This window comes from Triturus cristatus, chromosome 3_1, assembly GCF_964204655.1.
Source record: "Triturus cristatus chromosome 3_1, aTriCri1.1, whole genome shotgun sequence".
Taxonomy (NCBI): Eukaryota; Metazoa; Chordata; class Amphibia; order Caudata; family Salamandridae; genus Triturus; species Triturus cristatus.
Window position 1 is genome coordinate 931,783,888 of NC_140583.1, and position 14,092 is coordinate 931,797,979.

At 39.9% G+C, this 14,092-nt stretch overlaps 1 protein-coding gene across 3 annotated transcripts in view; it reads right to left on the minus strand.

The window, feature by feature from the left end:
• GPD2 (glycerol-3-phosphate dehydrogenase 2) overlaps nucleotides 1–14,092 on the minus strand; it is a 927,571-nt gene that overhangs the window by 752,237 nt on the left and 161,242 nt on the right. Inside the window, exon 1 of one of the 3 annotated variants that reach the window (XM_085645520.1) lies at nucleotides 8,789–8,839. The exons of the other annotated variants lie outside the window; for them this stretch is intronic. The gene's annotated coding sequence lies outside the window, so the exon portion shown is untranslated. Of the gene's footprint in view, nucleotides 1–8,788; nucleotides 8,840–14,092 lie in introns of those variants that run through there. 3 annotated transcript variants of the gene reach the window in all.

Genomic DNA, 14,092 nt, shown 5'->3' on the forward strand with positions numbered 1-14,092 from the left:
TACCCAAACACCACTGCACTGCCCTAAACCCTAAAACACTACCCCAGCACGACCCCCTACACTACCCAAACACCACTGCACTGCCCTAAACCCTAAAACCTTACCCCCAGCACAACCCCCTACACTACCCATACACCACTGCACTACCCTAATCCCTAAAATATGACCCCCTACACTACGCAAACACTGCACTACCCTAAACACTAAAACACTACCCCCAGCACAACCCCCTACACTTCCCAAACACCACTGCACTACCCTAAAACTTAAAACACGGTCCCCTACACTACACAAACATGACTGCACTACCCTAAACCCTAAATATACCACCAGCACTATCCACGCCACTACACTAACACCATTGCACTGCCCTAAACCCTAAATCTACCCCCAGCACGACCCCCTACACTACCCATACACCACTGCACTACCCTAAACCCTAAAACATGACCCCCTACACTATGCAAACACTGCAATACCCTAAACACTAAAACACTACCCCCAGCACAACCCCCTACACTACACAAACACCACTGCACTACCCTAAACCCTAAAACATGACCCCCTACACTACGCAAACACTGCACTACCCTAAACACTAAAACACTACCCCCAGCACAACCCCCTACACTACACAAACACCACTTAACTACCCTAAACCCCTACACTACACAAACATGACTGCACCACCCTAGACCCTAAATATACCCCCAGCACGACCCACTACACAATCACCACTTCACTACCCTAAACCTTTAAACACGGCCCCAACACTACCCAAACACCACAGCACAACCCTACACCCTAAAACACTACCCACAGCACAACCCCCTACACTACACAAACACCACTTCACTATCCTAAACCCTAAAAACACTACCACGAAGATGACAAGCTTCACTACACTAACACCACTGCACTACCCTAAACCCTAAAACACTACACCCCCAGCATGACACCCTACACTACACAAACACCACTGCACTACCCTAAAACCCGACCCCCTACAGTACAACACCACTGCACTACCCTAAACCCTAAAACACTACCCCCAGCATGACCCCCATATACTACCCAAACACCACTGCACTACCCCAGCACGACCCCCTACACTACCCAAACACCACTGCACTGCCCTAAACCCTAAAACACTACCCCCAGCACAACCCCCTACACTAACCATACACCACTGCACTACCCTAAACCCTAAAACATGACCCCCTACACTACGCAAGCAACACTGCACTACACTAAACACTAAAACACTACCCCCAGCACAATGCCCTACACTACCCAAACACCACTGCACTATCGTAAAACTTAAAACACGGTCCCCTACACTACACAAACATGACTGCACTACCCTAAACCCTAAATCTACCCCCAGTATGACCCCCTAAACTACACAAACACCACTGCACTACCCTACACCCTAAAACACTACCCCTAGCACGACCCCCTACACTACACAAACACCACTGCACTGCCCTACACCCTAAAACACTACCCACAGCATGACACCCTACACTACCCAAACACCACTGCACTGCCCTAAACCCTAAATCTACCCTCAGCACGACCCCCTACACTACCCATACACCACTGCACTACCCTAAACCCTAAAACATGACCCCCTACACTACGCAAACACTGCACTACCCTAAACCCCTCCCACACTACACAAACATGACTACACCACCCTAAACCCTAAATATACCCACAGCACTACCCACTACACTACACAAACACCACTTTACTACCCTAAACCCTAAAACAATACTCCCAGCACGACCCCCTACACTACCCAAACACCACTGCACTATCCTAAACCCTAAAACACGACCCCCTACACTACACACACACACACCACTGCACTACCCTAAACCCTAAATCTATCCCCAGTAAGACCCCCTAAACTACACAAACACGACTGTACTACCCTAAACCCTAAAACACTACCACCAGCTTGACCCCCACACTACCCAAACACCACTGCACTGCACTAAAACACTACCACCAGCACGACCCCCTACACTACCCTAAACCATACTCCACTGCCCTAAACCCTAAAACACTTCCACCAGCACGATCCCCCTACACTCCCCAAACACCACTGCACTACCCTAAACCCTAAAACACTACCACCAGCGTGACCCCTACACTACCCAAACACCACTGCACTACCCTAAACCCTAAAACACAACCCCCAGCGTGACCCCCTAGACTACACAAACACCACGGCACTACCCTAAACCCTAAATCTACAACCAGCATGAACCCCTACACTACCCAAACATCGCTGCAGTACACTAAACCCTAAAACACTTCCACCAGCACGATCCCCCTACACTACCCAAACACTACTGCACAACCCTAAAAACACTACCCCCAGTGCGGCCTCCTACACTACACAAACACAGCACTACCCTAAACCCTAAATCTACAACCACCATGAACCCCTACACTACCCAAACACCACTGCACTGCACTAAACCCAAAAACACTACCCCCAGCAGTACCCCCTACACTTTCCAAACACGACTTCACTACCCTAAACCCTAAATATACCCCCAGAACGACCCCCTACACTACCCAAACACCACTGCACTACCCTAAACCCTAAAACATGACCCCCTACACTACCCAAACACCACTGCACTACCTTAAACCGTAAAACACGACCCCTACACTACAAAAAGTGCACTACCCTAAACCCCGTCGGGCCTGCAGCTCTACCTCTGCGAGTCACCTCATTAGCTCAGAGCAGTGTCCGTGCTAGAAGGCCCATCGGGCCGTTACTCTCCCTCTGCAAGTCAGCCCATCGGGTCGCAGCTCGGGCCCGCAGCTGTACCTCTGCGAGCCAGCCCGTTAGCTCGTAGCTGTGTCTCTGCTAGCAGGCCTGTTGGTCTCCCTCTGCGAGTCAGACCACAGCTCTCCCTCTGCGAGCCAGTACGCTGCTGTGCTTTTGCGAGCTGACGGCCCGTAGCTCTCCCTCTACGAGCCGAGCCCACAGGCCGCAGCTCTTCCTCTGCGAGCCTGCCCGACGGTCCTCAGGTCTCCCTCTGCTAGCCGTACCGCAGCCGACACTTTGCGAGCCGAAATTGGGAATATAAGGTGGCTCTAAAAAGAGCCCTTGTGTTTATTAGTTGGAGCTACATATAAGTGGGGATGCACAGCTTCAGGTTATTCAGGAAAAACTCTGTTTCCCTCATCTGTGAAGTGTACTCCATCACTTCTGTAGATATGAGCCATATCAAAACGTATGTTGTTGTTGTAGATCAACCCCATTCTATGGTCTCTGAGGTATACAGATACAGCTATGTTAACATTCTTCCTATATTTTTCAATCTTATGACAAAATTGGGTTGACCATTTCCACTTCTGTCTTTGGCATATATTGGAATATACAAAGACAGTTTGAAGCAAAAGTAACATCAAATTGTCCAAAGGTGTCCTTCATAAGCATTTCCAAATGTGCCCCAGTCAATATGCCTAGGTCATTACCACCACAGTGCACAATCATGAGGTCAGGGTGTTGGAGATGGAAACAGGTCTTAACCAAAGGCAGCAATTGGTGCCACTTCAATCCTCTCTGTGCAAACCATTTAATGTGCACATTTTGTAAACCTAGGCCTAAGTCAATACGTCTCTGTTCTGCATACCTCTTGCACCAGAAAACATAGCTATGTCCTACAATGCACACTAGCATTTTGAAGGTATGGCTGGAAGATATGGATAGATGTCTGTAGCTCATGCAATCTGTTCGTAGAATGAGAGCTACGTTTAAAGATGGGGCAACTACTTTTTTTTTTTTACATACAAAACGTTAACCGATTGGGAGTTGAAATGCATTGTTTCCTAAAAAGTAGGGTGCATATTAGTTTTGAGGAAAAGCATCTTTGTCATTGGTTAATAAAAAAGCAGTTTATACGTGGAGTACATATTATAGGATAAAATTTGCTCAGCTCAACCACACCTGCTAATTGTATTTAGAAGGTGCAGTTCGAACTTGAAAGAATGGTGAACTTTTGACCTGCACGTGCTGTTAAATGTTGTAGAAAATGTTGCAAAAAAAATATCGTTGGGTTTAACAATACGTTGAACTTTTCACCTGTATGTGTCCTTAAAAAAACTGTTTATATGGAAAGTTAAAAAATAACCAATAAAGAGAAGTTTTGCAATCTAAAAAAAAATCAATGAACTTTTCTGATTTGTTCTTTACATGTATTTATGTGTGGAGCAACAGGGAAATTGTGCCATTACTGGTTCCATTCTTGATGAAGGCGGTGCATTACATGTACTGTGTGACAAAGAAAGAATTGCATGCGTTTGTGACATTTGAGATCTGCATACCAACTACGAAGGTAAGTTAGGAATTAAGAAGGTGCGTTATGTGTTCTGTAGTAGTGGTTAAGTAATTGAGGCAATATTTTTAACTTTAGAAGTATTTTTTATTTCTAAATAACATAGTTAGTAAAGTCTGGTGTTTTCTTGGTTCTAAAATATGCATAAAGTGTGACTAGTTGTTAAAGTACTTTATATATGTTTAGAAGTTTTTCACAAAGAAAAGGTGCAAGTTGTCATCTGTAAAAGATTGTATGGTTTTGAAAATTCGATGTAGCGTTAATTTGGATTTGTATATCTATTCCGGCGACAAACAGAATGTCGCACGTTTGCAAATTATGCTCAGTCTGGAAATAGTGGGGAAGGGGTGAGAGTAGAAAATTCATGTGTTATTAACTTGGAGATGGAACAAAAAGCAGAAATGTTATGTGCACAGTTTGTGGTCTAATTTTTTACACTGAGAGGTAGATTTCAATATCAGTCAAGGCTGGTGTGGTACTGCGAGGCTTTGGATTTGGATGTTCTTAGGAAATCTAAGTTGGTGGGGAGCGTTTCTTCAGAAGACATTTTTTTAAAATGTGAGATAAAAAATAAATGAAAATGTTCATTCTATATTTTCTGTACGAATTTGTTCACAGTGCTAAAGTAAATGTGATTATTAGTGATAGTAATTGTCAGGGTGTGTTCCTCTGCTGAATATACGCAGGCCTTTAAGTGGTCCGGGTCTTATCGGTACTGAGCTCCACCACCCCTTTAGGAGAGCCGCCAATTTTTTCATCCCACTTAAAGCTGTTAATATACGTATACTAAAGGGACGATGCATAAAAAATTTGGAATTACACCTTCATTTACTCTGTCCACCTTCCGCCACCATTTTGTGTCCCCCAGCAGTACTGTTTATAAAAATAATCTAATGCACCTTTTTGTATTATAAAAATAGCACTTATAGGTTTATTGGCATATTGGTAGAATTTGTACTATATAGAGAATGTTGCAATCAGTTTCAATGGTATAAAACTGCACTGTATTATGTTGGAAAGATTACATATGCATAGGTTGTGATGTCATTTTTTTCACTGTGAGGTACATTTGAGTATAAGTGAAGACAGGTGATATACTGCGAACCCGTTCAGAATGTGCACAGATTACGTGGAGAGTAAACGGACAAAGTAAACGTGCACGTTGCTTTGTGTATGTATGCATGGTTTGAATCATTTGATGATACTTTAAGATATAATCTAAACACGGTCTCTGCTTTACAATTGGGTACAGTGCACAGTGTTAGTAGTTAGTGACTAGAGGCTGGTAAAGGGATTATTTATTGCTCGTTCGTACAAAATAAAAGGTGGAGAGGGGTGTTTTTTTACAAGAGATATTTTATAAATGTGTGAGATAAAAAAGAAATAAAAATGTTCTTAGTAAATTTTCTGTACGATTTTTCACTAACTGTGATTATAAGTGATGAAAATTGTTAGGGTGTGTCTGTGCTGAATATACGCAGGACTTTAAGTGGGCTGGGTCTTACCGGTGCTGAACAATGCTACCCCTTTTAGACACCCGCAATTTTTTTCATCCCACTTCAAACCCTCAATGTACGTATATTAAAGGAACGGTGCAATAAAAGTTTAGGAATTACACCTCAGTTTACTCTACTCATGTGTCACCCCCATTTTGTGCAGCAAACCGTAGTGTTTATAAAAAATTAAGTAATAGAGCTTTATCTAGTATGAAAATAGCACTTATACCTTTATTGGCATGTTCGTGTGATCTTTAGTGTAAAGAGAAGGTCGTAATCAGTTTCAATAGTACAAAAGTGACGTGACATAAGTTTGAAAGATTACATGGTTTTAGGAGTAAGGTATAGAGGTAACAAATAAGAAGTATAATTTGTTATGTTTAAAAGAGTATGTAGTTTTGTAAATCAGAAATGGCGTTGATTTGTGTTGAGAAATAAATTTGGGCGAGATAAAGAAAATGTCGCACGTTTGGAAATTATGTTTGGTCTGGAAATAGTGGTGAAGGGAAGGGGGGGATATTTATCTGTTATTAATTTAAGGCAGATAAAATAAAAAAACAGATATATTATGTGTACAGCTTGTTGGCTGATTTTTTACACAGAGAGGTATATTCAAATATAAGCTAAGGGAGGTGTACTGCTAGCACGTTTACAAGTTGCAGACATTTCATGGAGAACAAATACAGAAAGTAACTATGTACCTTGGTTTGTGTCTGTACGCATGGTTTGAATAACTTGATCATACTGTTAGATATAATATGGAATGCCCGGTGATGCGGGCCAAGAGAGGGTGAAGGAGGTATTTCAGAGACAGACAGCTGTGGTATATTCTCAGTTATTAGTTTGCAGAGGGATAGCTGAGGGCTGGTGATGTGTTGCAGAGGTAGAGCTGCGGGCCCCCCGGTTTGCAGAGGGAGAGCTGCGAGACATTGTTTTGCATGTGAGCCGACAGGTGGTTCGCAGAGGGAGATTTGCGAGCCAGCGGGCTGGCTCGTAGAGGAAGAGCTGTGAGCCAGCGGGCTGGCTCGTAGAGGAAGAGCGGTGAGCCGACTGGCTGGCTTGTAGAGGGAGGGCTGTCTCTGCAAGCTCTACGAGCCAGCCAGTCGGCTCACAGCTCTCCCTCTGCGAGCCAGGCCGACGGCTCGCGGCTCTGCCTCTGCGAGGCAGCCCGTCAGCTCACAGCTCTCGCTCTGGCACGCAACTGTTCCAACGGCTCGCAGTTCTCCCTCTAGAAGCCATCGGGCCCGCAGTTCTACCTCTGCAAGCCAACACTGCAAATATACAGCAGCTTACCCTCTGCCAGATACTCCCTTCACCCTCCCTCGCCCCACATCAGCAGTCGCAGATATCCTTTTGCAAGCAGACGGCCCGCAGCTCTCCCTATGCCACTCGGTCCATAGCTGTTCCTCTGCGAGCCGGCCCTCAGCTCTCCATCTGTGAGCCGGAACGCATCTGTCCCTCTAGGGGGGGGGGGGGGGGGGGGTACGTCTCACTCCCACTGTGTGCTATTTTTACACTAAACCAGGCTCTGTTTGTTTATTTTTATAAACAGTAGTCTCAGGGGTACAAAGTGTTGGTTACAGTGCTAAAGCACACGTAAATGTAAATTAACGTATTTACGAGGTTTTCTGCTGGTGTTAAAGCTCCGTACATGACTCGGCTGGCACATTACCAAAATGAGAATAACACCTTATTTAATCTTTTCCCCCCTCTCCATCCCCATATCGGTCATTTTTGTTGCTCTCTAACAATTGATCTGTACTTGGTTTATGTACATCCACAATGAAGTGTAAGCCTGTACCATATCTTTGCTAATATGGTGCAGTGTTATGCTTGCTAAGTTGCAGATACAAGTGTTAAACTAATAAGGGTAACGTTTACATGTGCCATTTAGTTGAGAATATCACTCTAAGTATACAGATAACAATTTTACAAAATATTATCTACAAAGTTATCTGTAGTGGGTTGCAGAGGAAATGCTGTGGGACGGTGGGGTGAGTGGAACGGTGGGCCGGGGGAGGGGTGAGGGGGGGGGTCGAGGGGAAAAGTAGGAGGTAGTGGAGTCACATATAGAATGGAAAGGTGAATCTAAATAATTCAATAAATACGTGCTGTGTGTCCGATGACACTACCTGCCACCCTACTGTTCCCTTATTCCGCTCCAGTACCATGCAGCATTTCCTCTGCAAGCCACCAGTGGAACTTATGTAGTTGTATGTGATTATTTTGACATATTGAACAGATGTAACAAATATTTGAAACTTTTTTTTTTCCTTTCTCAGAAAATTATTTTGTTTGGATTAAAAATTTAAAATGCCTAGAAGAACTGAAAAAAAGGAAGGACAAAAAGGCAATCTACTTGAAGAAAAGTCAAGAATGTGGATTACAAGTTAATAAGAGTACTACAAAGAGAGTTTCTTCTGGTAAAAACACTAGACAATGTTTTAAAAAGTATTACAAAGATTTAATGAAAATAACATCACACAAAGGAAAAAGAATATATTTTCAAGTAAGGAGAAGCAGACTTCGACTTCAAATTTCAAGAAAAAAAAAACATAAGGAATGAGTTTTTGTTACCCGTAGACAAAAACTATTTCAAGAAATTCGTCAAAGACTTTACGAAATAGAGTAATTCAGAATTTAATAAAAAGATGCCGCAAATATAAAAAGAGTGCTGCAATTGAAACAAACAGCGTGTTGAAACCATAGTGGATACTGCTTTTAAGTTAAAACAAAAAATATTCATTTTGATTTTGAAGAGTATGAAAGTGTTGGATAAAAGAATGAAGATTCTGAAAGACAAAAGTAAGAAAAAAAAGACGTGTGAACAGAAGCAACTTTTGTAAAATCTTCAGTGGAAAATGGAAACATACATCTAATAGTGAACCTTTTTTAATGAGGAGAATTACTTCCAAGAAAATAGTTTACCATTTGCAGTTGATACTGAAGGTTGTTGCTACGAAGTTCAGAATGGTTGTCCTGTTCCAAAAGAGAAAATGGTTACTATGAGTGCAGAACAGAACAGTTAATAGCTGAAGTGCAAGGGAAATGCACACAAGCTCCTGTGTATAAGTGGGGTTGTAGCAGTATTTGTAGTATACAACAGGAATCTATTGATATCATGCGAAATTTGTTACGAGAATATGCACAGAAAAGTGTAAAACAGAAGATTAGGTTGTTACAAGGACTAGATCCATGTAATGTAAGAAAATATACTGAGAAACATGGGCATTCTCTGGCTTGTCTTTCACGAAAAGTGTGTAAAAGTGTTTATCACTTGAGGATGTTAGCAGTACACCATTCTGAAATGCGGATATTTGTAAGGAAAGTGTACTATGTAAAAAGTCCTGCATTATGTTTAAGTGAACTGAATACAGCTCTTTTACACGGTTCTTTATCAGATGTACAAACAAAGTGTGATGATATTCAATTCCGATATTTTGGTTCAGAAGAGCAGTGTATAGAAAGTTTGACGGTTACAGATGTTGAAGAAGATGGCAAAGTGATTATGATTGATCAGTTTGAAGAATAAATTGGAAAGTTTAACATAGTGTGCTCTGAAATTCCAAACTATGTTTGTGTTTGTTGTCGACGTACTAATTATGAAATCTGAAAAGAAGAATAATGATAAATAGAAGGAATTTGCAACTTACTTGTCAGTGGAAGATCAATTTGAGTTAAGAAATGATTAACATATTTGTAAATATTGTTATAACAAATTAGAAGAGAACAAAATGCCCGCTAGAGCAGTACATAAGTTAGAATTAGTAGCTATTCCGGAGGAACTGGCAGATTTGAATACATATGAGTCAGTTCTAATTCAATCTGTTCATCAATTTCAAACTATAATTCGCATGGAGCCTAAAACAGGTAAACTGCCACCAACAGACTTACAAAGAGGGCTGAAAGGAAGAGTAGTGTACTTACCTTTGGATTTTAAGAAAAATATTGAAATTGTTGGTGGAGACAAAGATGAAAATGAAGCAGTAATCATTCTAGTAAATGGAGTACCAACAAAGAGTCAGAAAATATGGCAAGAATTTGTGGATGTTAAAAAACTTCAAAAGGCTACGTTATATCTTGTGGAGAATAATATTTATTATAAAAGTGTAAATGTGGAAGAACAGGTAATAAGTTTGGAAGATGAATCTGAAATTTCAAGTGGTCAAACAGAGAAAGTGGACAAGTCAAGGAGTGAAGAGATTTATGAACATTACACAATATGTCCTCTACAATCAAAAGTAGTAATAGGAAACAGCACTGAGCTATTCCAAATGAAAAAAGCAAAGGGAACTCCAATGAGTGTAAGGGAGAAAAGCTTAGATGCTCGTTGTTTTCCACAGCTGTTTCCTACTGGAGAAGGTGGACGATATGATGACCGACCTGTATGGGTTCCAGCTTCAGAATATCGCTCAACAAGATTATACTCTGAAGATCCTAGATTCCGGCAATGTATACCATATATATTTCACCTTTTGTTTGAAAGTGATCTGTCTGCTCTGTCCTATGCAGTGAACCACATACTGAAAACTGGAGTTCATCAACCACTTCTTTCAGCGAAAGAATTTGTGGCGAAAGTTCAACAAACAGATGAAAATTTAGAAGCACAGTTAATTAATTTGATGGCATGTCAACGAGGAACAAATGAGTATTGGTATCATCGTCATGGAGAACTGAAGTGTATGTTATGGAACTTAGGTACACCAACATGGTTTGTGACACTTAGCTGTGCAGAGTATGCTTGGGAAGATTTGCTTATATTTCTACGAGAAGCAAATTCTAATATAAAGAATGCTGAAATGAAGACACCTGAAAAACTGTGTTCTTTGGATCCTGTAAATGTGTGCAGATATTCTAATCATAGGTTTCACGCTATGATGTCTTTCATCTGCAATAAAAAGAATCCACCTCTTTGAGAAGTTACCGATTTCTTTTGGAGAAAGGAGTAGCAAGCAAGAGATTTCTTTTGGAGAAAGGAATACCAAGCGAGAGGTGCTCCTCATACACATATGCTATTGTGGATCAAGACTGCACCTAAATTTAGAACGGATTCAAATGAAATAGTATTGTCTTTCATTGAACAGTATGTGACATGTGAGATTCCAAGAGAAGGAGGAGATAGAAGCTTGAGACAGTAAGTTTTACGTTTCCACAGTCACCGTTGTGGAAAGTACTGCTGACGAAAATACAAGTCTAAAGGAAAATATTATACCAAGTGTCGGTTTGGATTTCCACGTCCAGTAATTTCTAAAGGAAGAGCAAATTCTTTTTTTTCTTCTGTAAGGCACACAATAACTCGCAAATCTCCAAAGAATACCTACAACTTGAAAAGAAAAGAACTGTCAAAGTATATTAATGACCACAATCCGGTTATTTTAAAAATGTGGAATGCAAACATGGACATCCAGGATGTTGCAGACAACTCAATTGCTGTTGCACGCTACGTTAAATTATATATAACGAAATCAGAAAAAACCTAGATGAAACAAATGTTGGAAGAAATTGCACAAGAGAAGATCCTTAGCAAAAAAATTTACACCTTTACTTTGAAAATGCTTTCCCACAGAGAAATTGGATCCTATGAATATTCAGACTGCTTGTCCTCTTCAAGTTTATATTCAAAATCACGAGAGATCATTGGGTAAGTTTAGGGCTTGCCTGCTCATGAAATAGAGTGTTGAATTCATTAGAAGAAATTGAATACTTAGCAGCAAACGAAACACAGTACAGAAATTCTTAAAACGTATATGTAGGATACATACTATCCGAAAAGGAGTCGACATCTGGAACAGCTATGTCTGTATGAAGTACTTCAACATTACAGCTTCAAACGAAATGTTAAACAGAATTTAAAAGAAGGAAAATATGCAGTAGTTGGATGTCATGGATGTTTAGTAAAACACACAAATGGTAATCTTATCAACCGCAAGAAACTCAGTCGTGAAACTGCAGATAAGCGAGAATTTTACTATTTAGCACTTCTCCAACTGTTCAAACCATGGCATAGCGAAAGTGAATTAGTTGGAGATTTCGACTGCTATGAAGATTCTTTTCATGCATGTAAAGATAGCATTGCATGTTCAATTTTCCCTACATATTTACAAATGTTGAATTATGAAGTTTAACAGGAAATGACTATTACAGCTGAAGTTGCTAATGAAAGTTCTCAAGATAGTCAAAGTTCTAGTTCATGTAGTCAAGATCCACTTGGACAACCAATAGTGGAAAATGAAGCAGCGATTGCTATGCATGAAGTTGAAATTGTAATGCAACAAGCACAAGAGGAGAATATTATATTAGAATAGTTGGAAGAACAAGTAAATATAGAACAGAAAGAAATATATGTACAAGTGAGAGAACAGATAGAACATGGTTTGTTACATGAAAAAAAAGACTATGTTCATCATTTAAGCCTATTCTGATGTACATCAGTGGTCAAGCTGGAACGGGTAACAGTTTTTAAATTAAAGTTTTGACCAGATATCTTAAAAAACTACTGGTTCACATTTATCTTGTGTGGTAACAGCTCAAAATGGATTAGCTGCGCACAATGTTAAAGGAATTACTTTGCTGATATTACCAGTTGAGCATGATAATATATTAGAATATCAGAAGTTGTCTGGAGAAGCTTCTTATGAAGTGTCAAGAGTGCTGAAGTAGATGAAACTTAATTATTGATGAGGTGAGCATGGTCTCAAACTTAATTCTTGCTTTTGTGCATTTAAGAATGCAACAGGTATTAAAAAAAGATTATGACGTTCTCTTTGGAGGAAAACATTTAATTGTATTTGGAGATCTGCTACTACTAACTGCTGTAAAAGGAGACCCAGTCTTTAAAACTCTTCTACATGAAGACACTAGGAAATCTTTGGGAAATATTGGAAATGTGAATCTCTGGTTATATTTTGAATACAAAGAACTCACTCAGAATATGCGACAAGCAAGTGATGAAGATTATGGAAATATTCTAAAAGATGTAAGAATTGGTGTTCTAAGCAAACATGGTAAACACGCTTTACAAAGTCGTCTACTAAAGAACTTGTTTACAACTGAAAACACACCAGCAGCAGTACTGTACAAGAACATTGCAGAAAAAGAGTCTATAGTTTGCTTAATGACTACAGAGGAAGAGGGTTATACATTTAATCAAGAGCTTCAGAAATTGGAAAATCAAGAAATAGTTCACATTGAAGCTATTGATAAAATCGAGCATCAAGGAATAACAATTCTTCTTTCAAATAAACTACAGACTAAATTGGATTCTTTGGAAAAGTCTGTATCAAAAACTGCTGGCTTAGAAAAAAATGTAGATGTATGTATAAACTGTCGGGTAATTTTGAGGTATAATTTGAGTATAGAAGAAGGTTTAGTGAATGGAGCAATAGGGAAAGTTGTTGAATTTGTAAATTATCAAAACAGAAATGCAATTGAAGTCTTGACAATTAAATTTGATCAGATTACAGAGGTAAGACAGATTGGGCGTTGTGCTGTACGTTTTTTGCTGGTAAAAGACTTGTATGTTCGTAGAAAACAGTTTCCTTTCTGTTTAGCATATGCAATAACCATTCATAAAGCTCAACGTTTAAGTGTAGATAATGCTTTAGCAAATGTTGGAAGAACTGTGTTTAAAGAGGGATTGGCATATGTTGCATTATCTCGAGATAGAACTTTGTCTGGTTTGTATTTAATTGATTTCGATGAAAACAAGGTTAGTGCTGATGTAAATTGTGTAAGCGTCAACTGCTATGGTAATGTTATTCTAAACGTTATATTTTATATTGAAGATCTTTATGGTGAAATTATGGAAAGTCAGGAAAAAAGATTATGTTCTGCAGTTTATACTTTATTTGAACAATTGAGAACTGACAAAAGTAAGATCCATACTGCTTCTGGTATTTGCCAACTCTTGGATACATGTACTGGATCTTTAACGTTCAGCCCTAATATACAACAAGATGCACAAGAGTTTCTGATGGTTATGCTTGGAGTATTAGAAGATGAAGGAATCCAGATTGAAAGTTTATCTGGACTCAGTTACAAATGGGATCACAAATGTGAACAGTGTTCATTAACTTCAAGCACTACAGTTGACAAAGCACGATTTCTATATTTAACAATACCTAACTGCAAATCTGTACCTTTCCCGAAATTAGTAAAAGAAGCAAATCATGATAGGAAATGTTCTCGTTGTCAATCAGAAATGTTATCTACATTGTGCCAACAAAGATATGG